Source organism: Salmo trutta, chromosome 29, assembly GCF_901001165.1.
Source record: "Salmo trutta chromosome 29, fSalTru1.1, whole genome shotgun sequence".
Classification (NCBI taxonomy): Eukaryota; Metazoa; Chordata; class Actinopteri; order Salmoniformes; family Salmonidae; genus Salmo; species Salmo trutta.
In genome coordinates, this window is record NC_042985.1 from 45,820,563 (window position 1) to 45,836,998 (window position 16,436).

General features: G+C 40.2%; 1 protein-coding gene across 1 annotated transcript in view; it reads right to left on the bottom strand.

Moving 5' to 3' along the window:
* The window catches only part of LOC115167700 (hypermethylated in cancer 2 protein), a 61,542-nt gene extending 45,723 nt beyond the window's left edge, over window positions 1-15,819 (bottom strand). The window contains exon 1 of the mRNA XM_029722353.1: window positions 15,690-15,819. The gene's annotated coding sequence lies outside the window, so the exon portion shown is untranslated. The remainder of the gene's footprint in view (window positions 1-15,689) is intronic.
* Window positions 15,820-16,436: the final 617 nt, after the last annotated feature.

Genomic DNA, 16,436 nt, shown 5'->3' on the forward strand with positions numbered 1-16,436 from the left:
TGATGATCTTCATCAGATGACACTCCTAGGATATTATGTTATACAATACATGCATGTTTTGTTCAATCAAGTTCATATTTATATCAAAAACCAGCTTTTTACATTAGCATGTGATGTTCAGAACTAGCATACCCACCGAAAACTTCCGGTGAATTTACTAAATTACTCATGATAAACGTTGACAAAACACATAACAATTACTTTAAGAATTATAGATACAGAACTCCTTTATGCTAACGCTATGTCAGATTTTAAAAAAGCTTTTTGGCGAAAGCACATTTTGCAATATTCTGAGTACATAGCTCAGCCATCACGGCTAGCTAATTTGACACCCACCAAGTTTGGGGCAACCTAAACTCAGAATTGCTATTAGAAATATTGGATTACCTTTGCTGTTCTTCGTCAGAATGCCCTCCCAGGACTTCTACTTCAACAACAAATGTTGTTTTGGTTCCAAATAATCCATAGTTATATCCAAATACCTCCGTTTTGTTTGTGCGTTCAGGTCACTATCCGAAGGGTAACGCGTGAGCGCATTTCGTGTCAAAAAAATTCAAAATATTCCTTTACCGTACTTAGAAGCATGTCAAACGCTGTTTAAAATCAATTTTTATGCTATTTTTCTCGTAAAATAGCGCTAATATTACAACCGGACAATGTTGTATTCATTCAAAGAGTGAAAAAAAAAATTGGAGGTCTCGTGAACACGCATCTCCAGTCTCACTGTCCCCAGGCAGACCACCTACAAACTCTGCTGCTGTACTTTGCCCAGAGACAGGAGACGCGTCATTCCGCTTTCTGAACGCTTCAGAGAGCCAATGGAAGCCTTAGAAAGTGTCACGTAACAGCACAGATGCTGTAATTTCGATAGAGATGCAACAGAAGGACTACAAATTGTCAGACAGGCCACTTCCTGCATGGAATCTTCTCAGGTTTTGGCCTGCCATATGAGTTCTGTTATACTCACAGACACCATTCAAACAGTTTTAGAAACTTTAGTGTTTTCTATCCAAATCTACTAATTCTATGTATATTCTCGTTTCTGGGCAAGAGTAGTAACCAGTTTAAATTGGGTACGTTTTTTATCTGGCAACAAAGGGATTGGATATGCTCGATCCCGCGAACACGCCGTTCCCTCTTTTTCTTCTTCAATGAATATGCTATTGTCCGGTTGGAATATTATCGCAATTTTACGTAAAAAATACCATAAAGATTGAACTTGGCACGTGTCTGTATAGCTTGCTGTGATGGCTGAACTATGTACTCAGAATTTCGAAAAATGTGCTTTCTCCTTTTAGCTATTTTAAAATCTGACACAGCGGTTGCATCCAGGAGTAGTCTATCTATAATTCTTTAAATAATTGTTATATATTTTGTCAACGTTTGTGATGAGAATTTTTGTAAATTGATGTGCACATTCACCGGACGTTTTGGTGGGAATACATTTTCTGAACATCACGCGCCAATGTAAAATGCTGTTTTTGGATATAAATATGAACTTTATCGAACAAAACATACATGTATTGTGTAACATAATGTCCTAGGAGTGTCATCTGATGAAGATCGTCAAAGGTCAGGCCTTCCCTGTAGCTCAGTTGGTAGAGCATGGTGTTTGCAACACCAGGATTGTGGGTTCGATTCCCATGGGGGGCCAGCACAGAAAAAAATTTATGAAATGAAATGTATGCATTCACTACTGTAAGTCGCTCTGGATAAGAGTGTCTGCTAAATGACTAAAATGTAAAAAAAATGCTTCATTTAGCTGTGTTTTGGGTTTTATTGACACATGTCCTTGCTTGGAAAATGGCTGTGTGATTATTTTTGTCTATGTACTCTCCTAACATAATCTAATGTTTTGCTTTCGCTGTAAAGCCTTTTTGAAATCGGACAATGTGGTTACATCAAGAAGAAGTGTATGTTTGAGAAAGTTGAATTATGATATTTTGTTGTTTTTGAATTTGCCGCCCTGATATTTCAATGGCTGTGTCCCGCAGCACTATGTGGGACACGTAGCTCATAGAAGTTAACGGTTTCACGATAAACCACAGTAAAATTCCCGAAGGTTGGTATTACTGTTTCAAATTTTAACTTTCATTAAAACCATGTTTGATTACTCACGGTAAATACTGTCCAGCATCAACCAAAGTTAGCAACAGTCTGACGCAGGTTGATGCTGGACAGTATTTACCGTGGGTTTTGTATTGTGTGAAAACATGGCGGAAGGCAGCGAAAGCACTCTGGAGATTTTTCAGCCTTCTAAGAGGATCAAATCTGAAGTGTGGTTGTATTTTGGGTTTTATAAGAGTTTTGAGGGAAACTTAATCGAAGATGGTCACCCTGTGTGCAGAACATGCAAAAAAATTGCTACGAAAGGGCCCAACACTACAAATCTCTTGAGTCATCTTCGTGACTACCACCAACTACTTTATAGTGAATGCAAGGTAAGTTAACTTTTAGCTCAATGCATGATGTGGTGAAATCGGAATGGGGGAAATGTAATTGTTTGTCTGTCTAACTTGCTAATAGCTTGTCAATAAAATCACTACACGTTGTTCTGCTGCTGTATGCGTTGTGTGTCTGCAGTAGAGGTCGACCGATTAATCGGAATGGCCGATTAATTAGGGCCGATTTCAAGTTTCCATAACAATCGGTAATCGGTATTTTTGGCCACCGATTTGCCGATTAAAAAAAAAAAATGTTATTTTTAGATTTTTTTTTAAATAAATATTTTTTAACCAGGCAAGTCAGTTAAGAACACATTCTTATTTTCAATGATGGCCGAGGAACGGTGGGTTAACTGCCTTGTTCAGGGGCAGAACGACAGATTTTTACCTTGTCAGCTTGGGGATTCAATCTTCAAACCTTACGGTTAACTAGTCCAATGCTCTAACCACCTGCTTTACATTGCACTCCACGAGGAGCCTGCCTGTTACGCGAATGCAGTAAGAAGCCAAGGTAAGTTGCTAGCTAGCATTAAACTTATCTTATAAAAAACAATCAATCAATCATTCATAATCACTAGTTAACTACACATGGTTGATGATATTACTAGTTTATCTAGCCTGTCCTGCGTTGCATATAATCGATGCGGTGCGCAATCGCGGAAAAGGACACTCGTTGCTCCAACTTGTACCTAAACATAAACATCAATGTCTTTCTTAAAATCAATACACATGTATATATTTTTAAACCTGCATATTTAGTTAAAATTGCTTGCTAACATGAATTTCTTTTCTAACTAGGGAAAATGTGTCACCTCTGCAACAGAGTCAGGCTGTATGCAGCAGTTTGGGCCACCTGGCTCGTTGCGAACTGTGAAGACTATTTCTTCCTAACAAAGACAGCCAACTTCGCCAAACGGGGGATGATTTAACCTCTTGGCGTTCCCCTAGGATCGGAGGCGCTACAGCGATTTTTGAAAAAAATGTGTGCCCATTTTAAACGGCCTACTACTCAAACTCAGAAGCTAGGATATGCAAATAATTAATACTTGTGGATAGAAAACACCCTAAAGTTTCTAAAACTGTTTGAATGGTGTCTGTGAGTATAACAGAACTCATATGGCAGTCAAAACCCCGAGACAGATCGAAACAGGAAGTGGAATTCTGAATTGCGGACTCAACTTCATCACGTTGCCTATTAATCACACCGTGAGCTATGGTTCATTGAGCACTTCCTATTGCTTCCACTAGATGTCCCCAGTCTTTACAAAGTGATTTGAGCCTTCTACTGTGGAAACTGAATGAATGAGACGCTGTTGAAATTGGTCACATGAGGAGGGCCATCACCATTATGACGCCGGCGGCCCTGTCTACCCTCCCCTTTCGAAACTTTTTGAAACACAATACAATCGTCCCCCTCGAATCTTATTGGCTCTCTTGTTGAAACAGGCCCTGAAGATTTATGTTATACAACGTTTGACATGTTTGAATGAACCTAAATGGGAAAAAAATGCTTTTTGTCGAAATAGCTGTCCCGCGCCCGACGGACATTTGGATCAGCCTTCAGACGCGCTAACAACAACAAGCTAATGGAACATAAAGGATGAACTTTTTCGAACGAAAATACATTTGTCGTGGACCTGGGATTCCTGGAAGTGCTTTCTGATGAAGACAACCAAAGGTAAGGGATTATTGACAATAGTATACAAGACTAGATGTGATATGCGATTGTTCCAAGATGGCGCAGACCTGTATTTACTAGGTAATTTTCTGAGTATCGCATCCCCTTTTATCGCAAAGTGTGATTACCCAGTAGAGTTATTTTTAAATCTGGTATTACAGGTGCTTTCAAGAGATATTCATCTATAAATCTTAGAATGACAATATTACATTTTAAAAATGTTTTCGAATAGTAATTGAGTAAATTGTAGCACTGTTTCACCGGATGCATTTGAGGGAAAATAGTTATTCAACGTTATGTGCCGATGTAAAATGCTGTTTTTATATATAAATATGAACTTTATCGAACAAAAGAATGCATGCATTGTGTTACATGATGTCCTAGGTGTGTCATCTGATGAAGTTTGTAAAAGGTTAGTGCTGCATTTAGCTGTTTTTTGGTTATTTGTGATGCATGTGGTTGGTCGGAAAATGGCTATGTGGCTACTTTTACGATATACTCCTCTAACATAATCTAATGTTTTGCTTTTGCTGTAAAGCCTTTTTGAAATCGGACAACGTGGTTCGATTCAGGAGAGGTGTATCTATAAAACGATATAATTTGAAGAAAAAAATTGAAAAAAAAAAATTATTACATTTTGTTATGCTAATGGCGATAGGATTTTTCGCTGGATGTCACAGGGGTTAACACCCCGGCCATCCTTCAATCTAAGCTTGATGCTCTCAATCTCACACAAATTATCAATGAACCTACCAGGTACAACCCCAAATCTGTAAACACGGGCACCCTCATAGATGTCATTCTAACTAACTCGCCCTCCAAATACACCTCTGCTGTTTTCAATCAAGATCTCAGCGATCACTGCCTCATTGCCTGCGTCCGTAATGGGTCTGCAAACAAACGACCACCCCTCATCACTGTCAAACGCTCCCTAAAACACTTCTCCGAGCAGGCCTTTCTAATCGACCTGGCCGGGGTATCCTGGAATGACATTGACCTCATCCCGTCAGTAGATGATGCCTGGCTATTCTTTAAAAGTGCCTTCCTCCCCATCTTAAATAAGCATGCCCCACTCAAAAAATGTTGAACTACGAATAGATATAGTCCTTGGTTCACTCCAGACCTGTCTGCACTTGACCAGCACAAAAACATCCTGTGGCGTTCTGCATTAGCATCGAATAGCCCCTGTGATATGCAACTTTTCAGGGAAGTTAGGAACAAATATACACAGGCAGTTAGAAAAGCTAAGGCTAGCTTTGTCAAACAGAAGTTTGCATCCTGTAGTACTAACTCAAAAAAGTTCTGGGACACTGTAAAGTCCATGGAGAAAAAGAACACCTCCTCCCAGCTGCCCACTGCTCTGAGGCTAGGAAACACTGTTACGACCGATAAATCCACTATAATTGAGAATTTCAATAAGCATTTATCTACGGCTGGCCATGCTTTCCACCTGGCTACCCCTACCCCGGTCAACTGCACAGCACCCTCCACAGCAACCCGCCAATGCCCCCACCCTTTCTCCTTCACCCAAATCCAGATAGCTGATGTTCTGAAAGAGCTGCAAAATCTGGACCGTACAAATCAGCCAGGCTAGACAATCTGGACCCTCTCTTTCTAAAATGATCTGCCGAAATTGTTGCAACCCCTATTACTAGCCTGTTCAACCTCTCTTTCGTATCATCAGAGATTCCCAAAGATTGGAAAGCTGCTGCGGTCATCCCCCTCTTCAAAGGGGGTGACACTCTAGACCCAAACTGCTACAGACCTATATCTATCCTACCCTGTCTTTCTAAGGTTATCGAAATCCAAGTTAACAAACAGATTACGGACCATTTCGAATCCCACCGTACCTTCTCCGCTATGCAATCTGGTTTCAGAGCTGGTCATGGGTGCACCTCAGCCACGCTCAAGGTCCTAAACGACATCATAACCGCCATCGATAACAGACATTATTGTGCAGCCGTATTCATCGACCTGGCCAAGGCTTTCGACTCTGTCAATCACCACATTCTTATTGGCAGACCTGACAGCCTTGGTTTCTCAAATGATTGCCTCGTCTGGTTTACCAACTACTTCTCTGATAGAGTCCAGTGTGTCAAATCGGAGGGCCTGTTGTCCGGACCTCTGGCAGTCTCTATGGGTGTGCCACAGGGTTCAATTCTCGGACCGATTCTCTTCTCTGTATACATCAATGATGTTGCCCTTGGTGCTGGTGATTCTCTGATCCACCTCTATGCAGACGACACCATTCTGTATACTTCTGGCCCCTCTTTGGACACTGTGTTAACTAACCTCCAGACGAGCTTCAATGCCATACAACTCTACTTCCGTGGCCTCCAACTGCTCTTAAACGCAAGTAAAACTAAATGCATGCTATTCAATCGATCACTGCCCGCATCTGCTCGCCCGTCCAGCATCACTACTCTGGACGGCTCTGACTTAGAATACGTGGACAACTACAAATACCTGGGTGCCTGGTTATACTGTAAACTCTCCTTCCAGACTCACATTAAGCATCTCCAATCCAAAATTAAATCTAGAATCGGCTTCCTATATCGCAAAACAAAGCATCCTTCATTCATGCTGCAAAACATACCCTCGTAAAACTGACCATCCTACCAATCCTCGACTTCGGTGATGTCATCTATAAAATAGCCTCCAACACTCTACTCAACAAACCGCACGCAGTCTATCACAGTGCCATCCATTTTGTCACCAAAGCCCCATACACTACCCACCATTGCAACCTGTACGCTCTCGTTGGCTGGCCCTCACTTCATACTCGTCGCCAAACCCACTGGCTACAGGTTATCTACAAGTCTCTGCTAGGTAAAGCCCCTCCTTATCTCAGCTCACTTGTCACCATAGCAGCACCCACTCGTAGCACACGCTCCAGCAGGTATATCTCACTGGTCACCCCCAAAGCCAATTTCTCCTTTGGTCGTCTTTCCTTCCAGTTCTCTGCTGCCAATGACTGGAACGAACTGCAAAAATCACTGAAGCTGGAGACTCATATCTCCCTCACTAGCTTTAAGCACCAGCTGTCAGAGCAGCTCACAGATCACTGCACCTGTACATAGCCTATCTGTAAACAGCCCATCTATCTACCTACCTCATCCCCATACTGTATTTATTTATTTATGTTGCTCCTTTGCACCCCAGTATCTCTACTTGCACATTCATCTTCTGCACATCTACCATTCCAGTGTTTAATTGCTATATTGTAATTACTTCGCCACCATGGCCTATTTATTGCCTTAACTTACCTAATTTGCACTCACTGTATATAGACTTTTTCTTTTCTTTTCTTCTACTGTATTATTGACTGTATGTTTTGTTTATTCCATGTGTAACTCTGTGTTGTTGTATGTGTCGAATTGCTATGCTTTACCTTGGCCAGGTCGCAGTTGCAAATGAGAACTTGTTCTCAACTAGCCTACCTGGTTAAATAATGGTTAAAAAATAAAAATAAAAAAATCTTCAACAAGGTTGGAAAGTGACAGTGAAGATGAGGCCTCAGAGTCTGATGTTCAAGAGGTGGCCATTGAGGAGGTCCAGGGAGAAGACATGGAAGCCTGAGAGGAAGACAACCAAAGCTTTTGTTTCTGGACTATCATTTTACAGATGTATGTAGAAAAAGTTTTTGGGAGATGCGATGGATAATTGTGGATCATTTAATATTCCCTTTCTTTTGTTGTTCAGTGAAATCATCCCGTGTGAAGAGTCAACTCATTTAATTAAAGTTAAATGCGTTACTACATTTTTTTTCTATTTGAAGGATTTAATCATTTGCAATTATGTCTACTTATGATAAGGTAAAAGGTTTATGTTTCTGTCTCCATATGATATGGTAAATATATCCAATGCAAAAAACATCTGCATTTAAATGGTATTAATATTAATTAGCATATATTTCTGTTAATTCCCATATATTCCTGTTAATTCCCACGGAAAGTTTCCACCTCTGAATATTCCCCAAAATGTGCAACTCTGTGTGGGAACTCCTTCAAGATGGTTGGAAAGCATTCCAGGTGAAGCTGGTTGAGAGAAAGATGTCATCTGGGGAAAGGTTGGCTATTTGATGAATCTCAAATATAAAATAGATTTTGATTTGTTTTACACTTTTTTGGTTACTACATGATTCCATATGTGTTATTGCATAGTTTTGATGTCTTCACTATTATTATAGAATATGTAAAATTTGAAAGGGGGCAAATACTTTTTCACAGCACTGTACATACAGTGCTTTCAGAAAGCATTCATTCCCCTTGACTTATTCCAAATTGTGTTGTTCTTTTCATTTAGGTCATTATTGTGGAATCACTACAATGTTGTTGATCCATCCTCAGTTTTCTCCTATTATAGCCATTAAACTCTGTAGTTGTTTTAAAAATCACCAATGGCCACATGGTGACATCCCTGAGCAGTTTCCTTCTTGTCCTGAAGCTCATTTCAGAAGAACCCCTGGTCACTTTAATAATGGAATACTGGTCACTTTAATAATGTTTACATACTGTTTTACTCATTTCATATGTATATACTGTATTCAACTGTATTCTAGTCAATGCCACTCTGACATTGCTCATCCTAATATTTATATATTTCTTAATTCCATTCTTTTACTTTTAGATTTGTGTGTATTGTTGTGAATTGTTAGATACTACTGCACTGTTGGAGCTAGAAACACAAGCATTTTGCTACACCTACAATAACATCTGCTAAATATGTGTATGTGACCAATGAAATCTGATTTGATTTGAGGGCTATTGTAAACGGGCTACAAAATCCTTCATAAAATCCAAATCCTTAAGAAGAATTGTATAGAATTTGGGAGAATAAATATTAGTGAACAGGTGCAGTGACCTCAGTGTTTTACTCCTGGGAGGGATCACTTCATTTACAGTGCCCCTGCGCTGGTCTGGGTGACACCCCTCCAATTAAGCCCCCGTTTTCAATATGGTCAGCCACGATGAACACAAATAGAGAGAAGCCCACCACAAACAGAGCCTTGCCCGGGGTGGAGCAGGCAAAGAAAAGAGCCCCATCCATTTCATCACCGGTTATTCGTAACCCCAGACAGATGTGCCACGTGGTTCAGCGAGAAAATAAAGAATATGTGTGTCCCCTCCCATTTTTATCTCACACACACACACACAGAGGGCTGACCCAGATCTGAGATGTGGGGGTTTGTGACTGCTTGATTGACCCCAAAATCAGTTTGGAAGAAATGTTCATGCCTCAAACACTTATACATCTAACTCGGCCAATCAGGAACAGTTTACCAGTCTTCCTGGTAAACAACTCCAGTGCAGATTTTGCGTTGTGTTTTAGGCTATTGTCCTGTTGAAAGGTGAATTCATCTCCTATCTCCCAGCAGACTGAACCAGATTTTCCTCTAGGATTATGCCTGTGCTTAGCTCCATTCAGCTTGTTTTTTATCCTGAAAAACTCCCCAGTCCTCAACGATTACAAACATACCCATAACATGATGCAGCCACCACTATGCTTGAAAATATGGAGAGTGGTGCTCAGTAATGTGTTTTATTGGATTTGCTCCAAACATAACATGTATTCAGGACAAAAAGTGAATTGCTTTCCCACATTTTTTGCAGTATTACATTAGTGCAGTTTTTCCGAAACTCGGTCCCCGGGATCCCAAGGGGTTTTTGCCCTAGGACTCCACAGCTGATTCAAATAATCAAAGCTTGATGATTAGCTGATTATTTGAATTAGCTATGTAGTGCTAGGGCAAAAACCAAAATGTGCACCCCTTGGGGTCCCGAGGTCAGAGTTTGGGAAACCCTGCTTTAGTGCCTTGTTGCAGACAGGATGCATATTTTGGAATATTTTTATTCTGTACATTAGGTTAGTATTGTGGAGTAACTACAATGTTGTTGATCCATCCTCAGTTTTCTCCAATCACAGCCATTCAACTCTGTAACTGTTTTAAAGTCACCATTGGCCTCATGGTGAAATCCCTGAGCAGTTTCCTTCCTCTCCGGAAACTGAGTTAGGAACGACGCCTGTATCTTTGATGTGACTGGGTGTATTGATACACCATCCGAAGTGTAATGAATACATCATGCTCATCATGCTCAAAGGGATATTCAATGTCTGCTTTTTTTATTTTACCCATCTACTTTTTTACATTTTATTTATTTCACCTATATTTAACTTCTATGGGCTACGTGGGATGCTAGCGTCCCACCTGTGGGACACAGCCAGTGAAATATCAGGGCGGCAAATTCCAAAACAACAAAATGTCATAATTCAACTTTCTCAAACATACAACTATTTTACACCATTTTAAAGATACACTGCTCCTTGATGTAACCACATTGTCCGATTTCAAAAAGGCTTTACAGCGAAAGCAAAACATTAGATTATGTTAGGAGAGTACATAGACAAAAATAATCAAATAGCCATTTTCCAAGCAAGGACATGTGTCAATAAAACCCAAAACACAGCTAAATGAAGCACTAACCTTTGACGATCTTCATCAGATGACACTCCTAGGACATTATGTTACACAATACATGTATGTTTTGTTCGATAAAGTTCATATTTATATCCAAAAACAGCATTTTACATTGGCGCATGATGTTCAGAAAATGTATATCATAAACGTTGACAAAATATATAACAATTATTTAACCTCTCTAGGGTAGGTGGGACGAAATCGTCCCAACTACGTAACAGCCAGCGGAATCCTGTGGCGCGGTATTCAAATACCTTAGAAATGCTATTACTTCAATTTCTCAAACATATGACTTTTTTACACCATTTTAAAAACAAGACTCTCGTTAAAGAATTATAGATAGACTACTCCTGGATGCAACCGCTGTGTCAGATTTTAAAATAGCTTTACGGAGAAAGCACATTTTTCAATATTCTAAGTACATAGCTCAGCCATCATGGTGAGCTATTCAGACACCCCCCAAGTTCGGGGCAACCTAAATTCAGAATTAGTATTAGAAATATTCTCTTACCTTTGCTGATCTTCGTCAGAATGCACTCCCAGGACTGCTACTTCCACAAGAAATGTTGTTTTTGTTCGAAATAATCCATATTTATGTCCAAATACCTCCGTTTTGTTCGTGCGTACAGATCACTTATCCAAAGGCATACCGCGCGAGCGCGGAACCAGCCACGAAAAGTTACCGTACTTAGAAGCATGTCAAACGCTGTTTAAAATGAATCTTTATGGAATTTTTAACATAAATTTGCGATAATATTCCAACCGGACAATAGCATATTCATTCAAGAAGAAAAAGAAGGAACGGCGTGCTCGCATGACCACGTATATCCAATCCCTTTGTTGCCAGGCAGACCACTCAGTAACTGAGCTCCTATTATCTGCCCATTAACAGGAGAATGCTCAAACCACTTTCTGAAGGCTGTTGACAGCCAATGGAAGCCTTAGGAAGTGCAACGTCACCCCACAGACACTGTAGCTTCGATAGAGAATCAAAAGAAGAACTACAATTCTCAGACTTTCCACTTCCTGCTTGGATTTTTCTCAGGTTTTTGCTTGCCATATGACTTCTGTTATACTCACAGACACCATTCAAACAGTTTTGGAAACTTCAGAGTGTTTCCTATCCACATCTACTAATACTATGCATATTCTGGGCCAGAGTAGTAACCTGTTTAAATTTTCATCCGGCCATGAAAATACTGGCCCCTAGCCCAGACAGGTTAACCAGGTAGGCTAGTTGAGAACAAGTTCTCATTTGCAACTGCGACCTGGCCAAGATAAAGCATAGCAATTCGACACATACAACAACACAGAGTTACACATGGAATAAACAAAACATACAGTCAATAATAATAATACAGTAGAAAAGAAATAAAACAAAAACTCTATATACAGTGAGTGCAAATAAGGTAAGATAAGGGAGTTAAGGCAATAAATAGGCCATGGTGGCGAAGTAATTACAATATAGCAATTAAACACTGGAATGGTAGATGTGCAGAAGATGAATGTGCAAGTAGAGATACTGGGGTATCTACCAATAGGTTCCCTTCTTTGTGAGGCATTGGAAACCTCCCTGGTCTTCGTGGTTTGAAATTCACTACTCGACTGAGGGGCCTTACAGATAATTTTATAAGTGGGGCACAGAGATGAGGTAGTCATTAAAAAATCATGTTAAACACTATTAGTCAACACAGAGTGAGTCTATGCAACTTATTATGTGACATGTTAAGCTAATTTCTACGTCTGAATATATTTAGGCTTACCATAACAAATTGGTTGAATACTTATTGACTCAAGACATTTCATTTTTAATTAATTTGTAAAATATTTCTAAAAACATAATTCCACTTTGACATTGTGGGATATTGTGTGTAGCCCAGTGACACAACATCTCAATTTAATCAATTTTAAATTCAGGCTGTAACACAACAACATTTGGAAAAAGTCAATAGGACTTTCTGAAGGCACTAAGGAGTTTTGTTCATGAAGAAGGATTTTTTTGTTAGGTTCACTTTGATCATGTGCACCTACTCTTTAGTTTTCTAGCTAGTTAATGTTAACTTGCTAACTGAGCCAGATAGTCACACACACTTCATATGAAACGACTGGAGTGTTAAGTGCAGCACAATGCACACAACACTAATTGCTTTACCAAGCTAGCTATCTAGCAAGATGAAGAAATAATTGAATTAACTCTCCATTAGCCCATACTGCCAGTGCCAGTTAGTTAACCTCTTACATCTAGACGTTCCGCTAGCGGAACACCTGCTCCAATATCCAATGATGGGCATGGCGCGAAATACAAACTCCTCTAAAATCCGAAAACGTCCATTTTTAAAAAATAATTTTTTAGGAACTCAGTCTGGGTTCCAACTTTGTGCCAGTTGCACATCTCTGATTTAAATGAAGCAAATCGGATGTAAAACCATTGTGAACAACAACAATTAACTGCTGACACTGGGCAGAGGTGCTAAGTACTTGTCGGCAGTCAGATTTCTGTGTGTCTGAATCCTTAGTTAAAACATTGATGCTTCAGAATCCAGTCTTCAGCAGAATGCCATCCCTCAGACTGAAAACCATAATGCCAGATTCAGCCCTATAGCACTTATTACAAAGCACAGAACAGTAAATAGCACATGATGCAAAACACATAATTGAGGTGGTTTTCGCTCTATCTTGAAAACTTGACTGCTGACATACACAATTCTTAGGAATTGTATAACATATACTTTTTGTGTAGTATTCCTTTAAGTTTGTCAGAAATAATTCAGGTAGTAGAGATGCATTTAATGGACAGCTGATGCGTATCCATGCAGTGTTGCAATCAATTGACAAAGGATGATCACCTACTCACATACGTTATACCTACAGTGTATTCGCTACATATTAATGCCTGTGTGTGTGTGTGTGTGTGTGTGTGTGTGTGTGTGTGTGTGTGTGTGTGTGTGTGTGTGTGTGTGTGTGTGTGTGTGTGTATTGACCCGCATGACCAGCGCTGCGATATCCACAGTAAGGGACAGAGGGCATGTTAGGGTAAAGATTCTTATGGTCCCACTAACAGATTCCTCTCCCCTTCACCTGCATTCAAAGACTGCACACCCTGCAGGCTATCAGCACAACATTCCAAGGACTGTTTCCTCTCCTTAAACAACAACCCTTCCCTGAGGAGGTTTAGCCACTGAACAAACCACACGACCCAGCCAGGAACAAATACAGTGCTGCACGCACCAGCTAAGCACAATCCATAAGTCCCAGGCCAACATGTCAGCAGAACATATAGCCTAAGTCCCCTTCTTATAGCCCCCACACTGTAAACCATGACCACAATGTACACCGAACACACTGTCTGTCTGTCTGTCTGTCTGTCTGTCTGTCTGTCTGTCTGTCTGTCTGTCTGTCTGTCTGTCTGTCTGTCTGTCTGTGGTAAGGTAAGGTAAGGTAAGGTAAGGTAAGGTAAGGTAAGGTAAGGTAAGGTAATGTAAAACAGAAAGTACTAGCAGAGGTAGCCGGTCAAGAAGAGTTTGCACACGCAACACCCACCCACCAAAGCCACTTCATGGGCCTCTGTATAACTACACAGTAATAACCCTATGTTACTCAGGAGAGATGACCTAACTTCCTGTCCACTCACTATCAATGAAGAATCCGCATGTAAGCCTGTAGAATAGATGCATCATGTGCTACATTGTATTTTCTTGTTCAGAAAATGTAGCTTTAGATGATCACATCATGTATACCTCGTTGCAACTATACACCATGTATAGTCTACCTGGGACAGGCAAACTCTTAGTTTGCTTAAAATGAAAACAGCTACCAGAACTCAATAGCTGACATTCCAGCTATTGATTATCTCTGTGCCCCTTGGTACTTTAACAACACAAGTCACCTGAGCAGGCAGGGCTCACGGTGTACACGTATTAGCCTACACATCTCAAAAACAGCTCAGAAGAACTGGTAACATAGCCTAGATACATTGGCTATGATTAAACAACATTTAAAAAGTAAACAACCCGTTTTGTTTACTTATTTTTTACATTTTTTCAAATGACTTAATTGACTGAAAGGGTGGTTACACATTATGCAACATAAGCCTGGCTGCGGTAAAACAACCGAACCTGCTTGGCTACAATGTAACGATATACATTCGCGGACTGCCACAAAGCTAGTCGATGTATGCAGCTGTAGAGCCGTCACATCATCATAAAAGCTTCACTAGTGTAGCCTATTTATATAGACAACACTGCGAGTACTATGTGTTCTTGTTCATCAATTAAAGTGCAATGTTGTATCAATAAATGCGCTATAAGATAGATACGGTAAACAATGCTGTGTTTAGCATCATGTAAGGCATGCGCCTACATAAAATGTACAATGTAAACAGGAATGAGAAAAGCTCGTCAATCTGCCCCCAATTCGATGTTGGCCAAATTCGATATTGTAAGATTTAGGAAATTAACGTGACCATGAATGTATACTGAAGCCTACCTTAATCAAATAATTGCAACCATAAAATGTGTTGTGATCAACATAGACTCGAAGTCCAAATATGAAAAAGGCATTCCCATGAGAAACCCAATGCCTATTAAATGGCATGTACAATCGAAATCATTTAATTATTAAATAAAGACAAATGTTTTTAAAAATGAGGGAGAATCGTAGTGCGCAAGCTAAACTAATTGCATTGAGATCGCTCCTTTCTTTCAGGTTGCCAGCTAGTTTACCCAAGCATTAAACAGTGGCAGGCTATCATCGGGTGCAACCAACATTGCGAAATAACATAAATATAAACAATGTTATCGTATCTACAAAACCAAAAACGTTAGAAAATTCATGCTGTGATCGACAGCGGGTTTTCAAAGATGTTCATGCAGACAAAAAGGGAGCTGACATCTTGCCAAGCTGGTAGAGCCAGTATTGGCACCATAAGCGAAGCCCTTTTTGTTGGCACGCGATAGAAAGCCACCACCACAGCGAAGATCATTTGTGATTCATCCCCCTGTGCGCAATCAATCCGTTCACAACAGAAAATAAACCTGCACTAGCATGCTATCCCACGCATCGGAGAATAAGATAAATAACGCTTAGATACCTTTTTACATCGGTAGAATCGTTCTCAATTTTACCATCCTCTTGCTCATCTCACAGCCTTCGGGACGCCATGTTGCAAGCTTGTGACGTTGGGCTTTCTCACCCCTGACCCAAATTTGAATAGAAGCCAAATAAGAGCGGAGGAAAGGGAGACAACATCGGGCTCTTTCCTCTTCGGTGTTACATGGCGGTTTGCGGAGTGTCGGATTTTTCAACACGAAGCCCCTTCGCAGTGCAGCTCGGCGTAGCCTAATAATGTTTCCCATATGCATGCGATAAAATACTGTGAACCTGGTCTAGGCATATCACCCACCATGGTGCAGCGCTTATTTGTATCACATCTGTCGACTTGTAGTCACCTTGATTAGCAATACAAGTCTTCTATTTCTCACACTAAGGCCGTAGACAATTTACATTAAGCAATTTCATACTTTTGTGTTTTGCAATAGTGTGTAGGCCTAATTGCAAATTAACCCTACATGCTCCAAAACTCAATCGTAACGTACATGTGTAATAAGACGTTAATAGTGTTATATTGACAGGGCATGACTAGTGGCCTATAACGTCTCCAATAGATCAATGCATATTGTCATCATGGTTGGTTTAAATTAGGTTATTTTCAATTTCAGGGGAACCGTGGCAGGCTTTGTGGGCAATTTCACACAGCAAGACAAAAGCGAATGAATGCTTGGGATTAGGAGACCGCTCTGGTGAGTGTGTGGTTTAATTTCCTTGTCACTATTGAGAT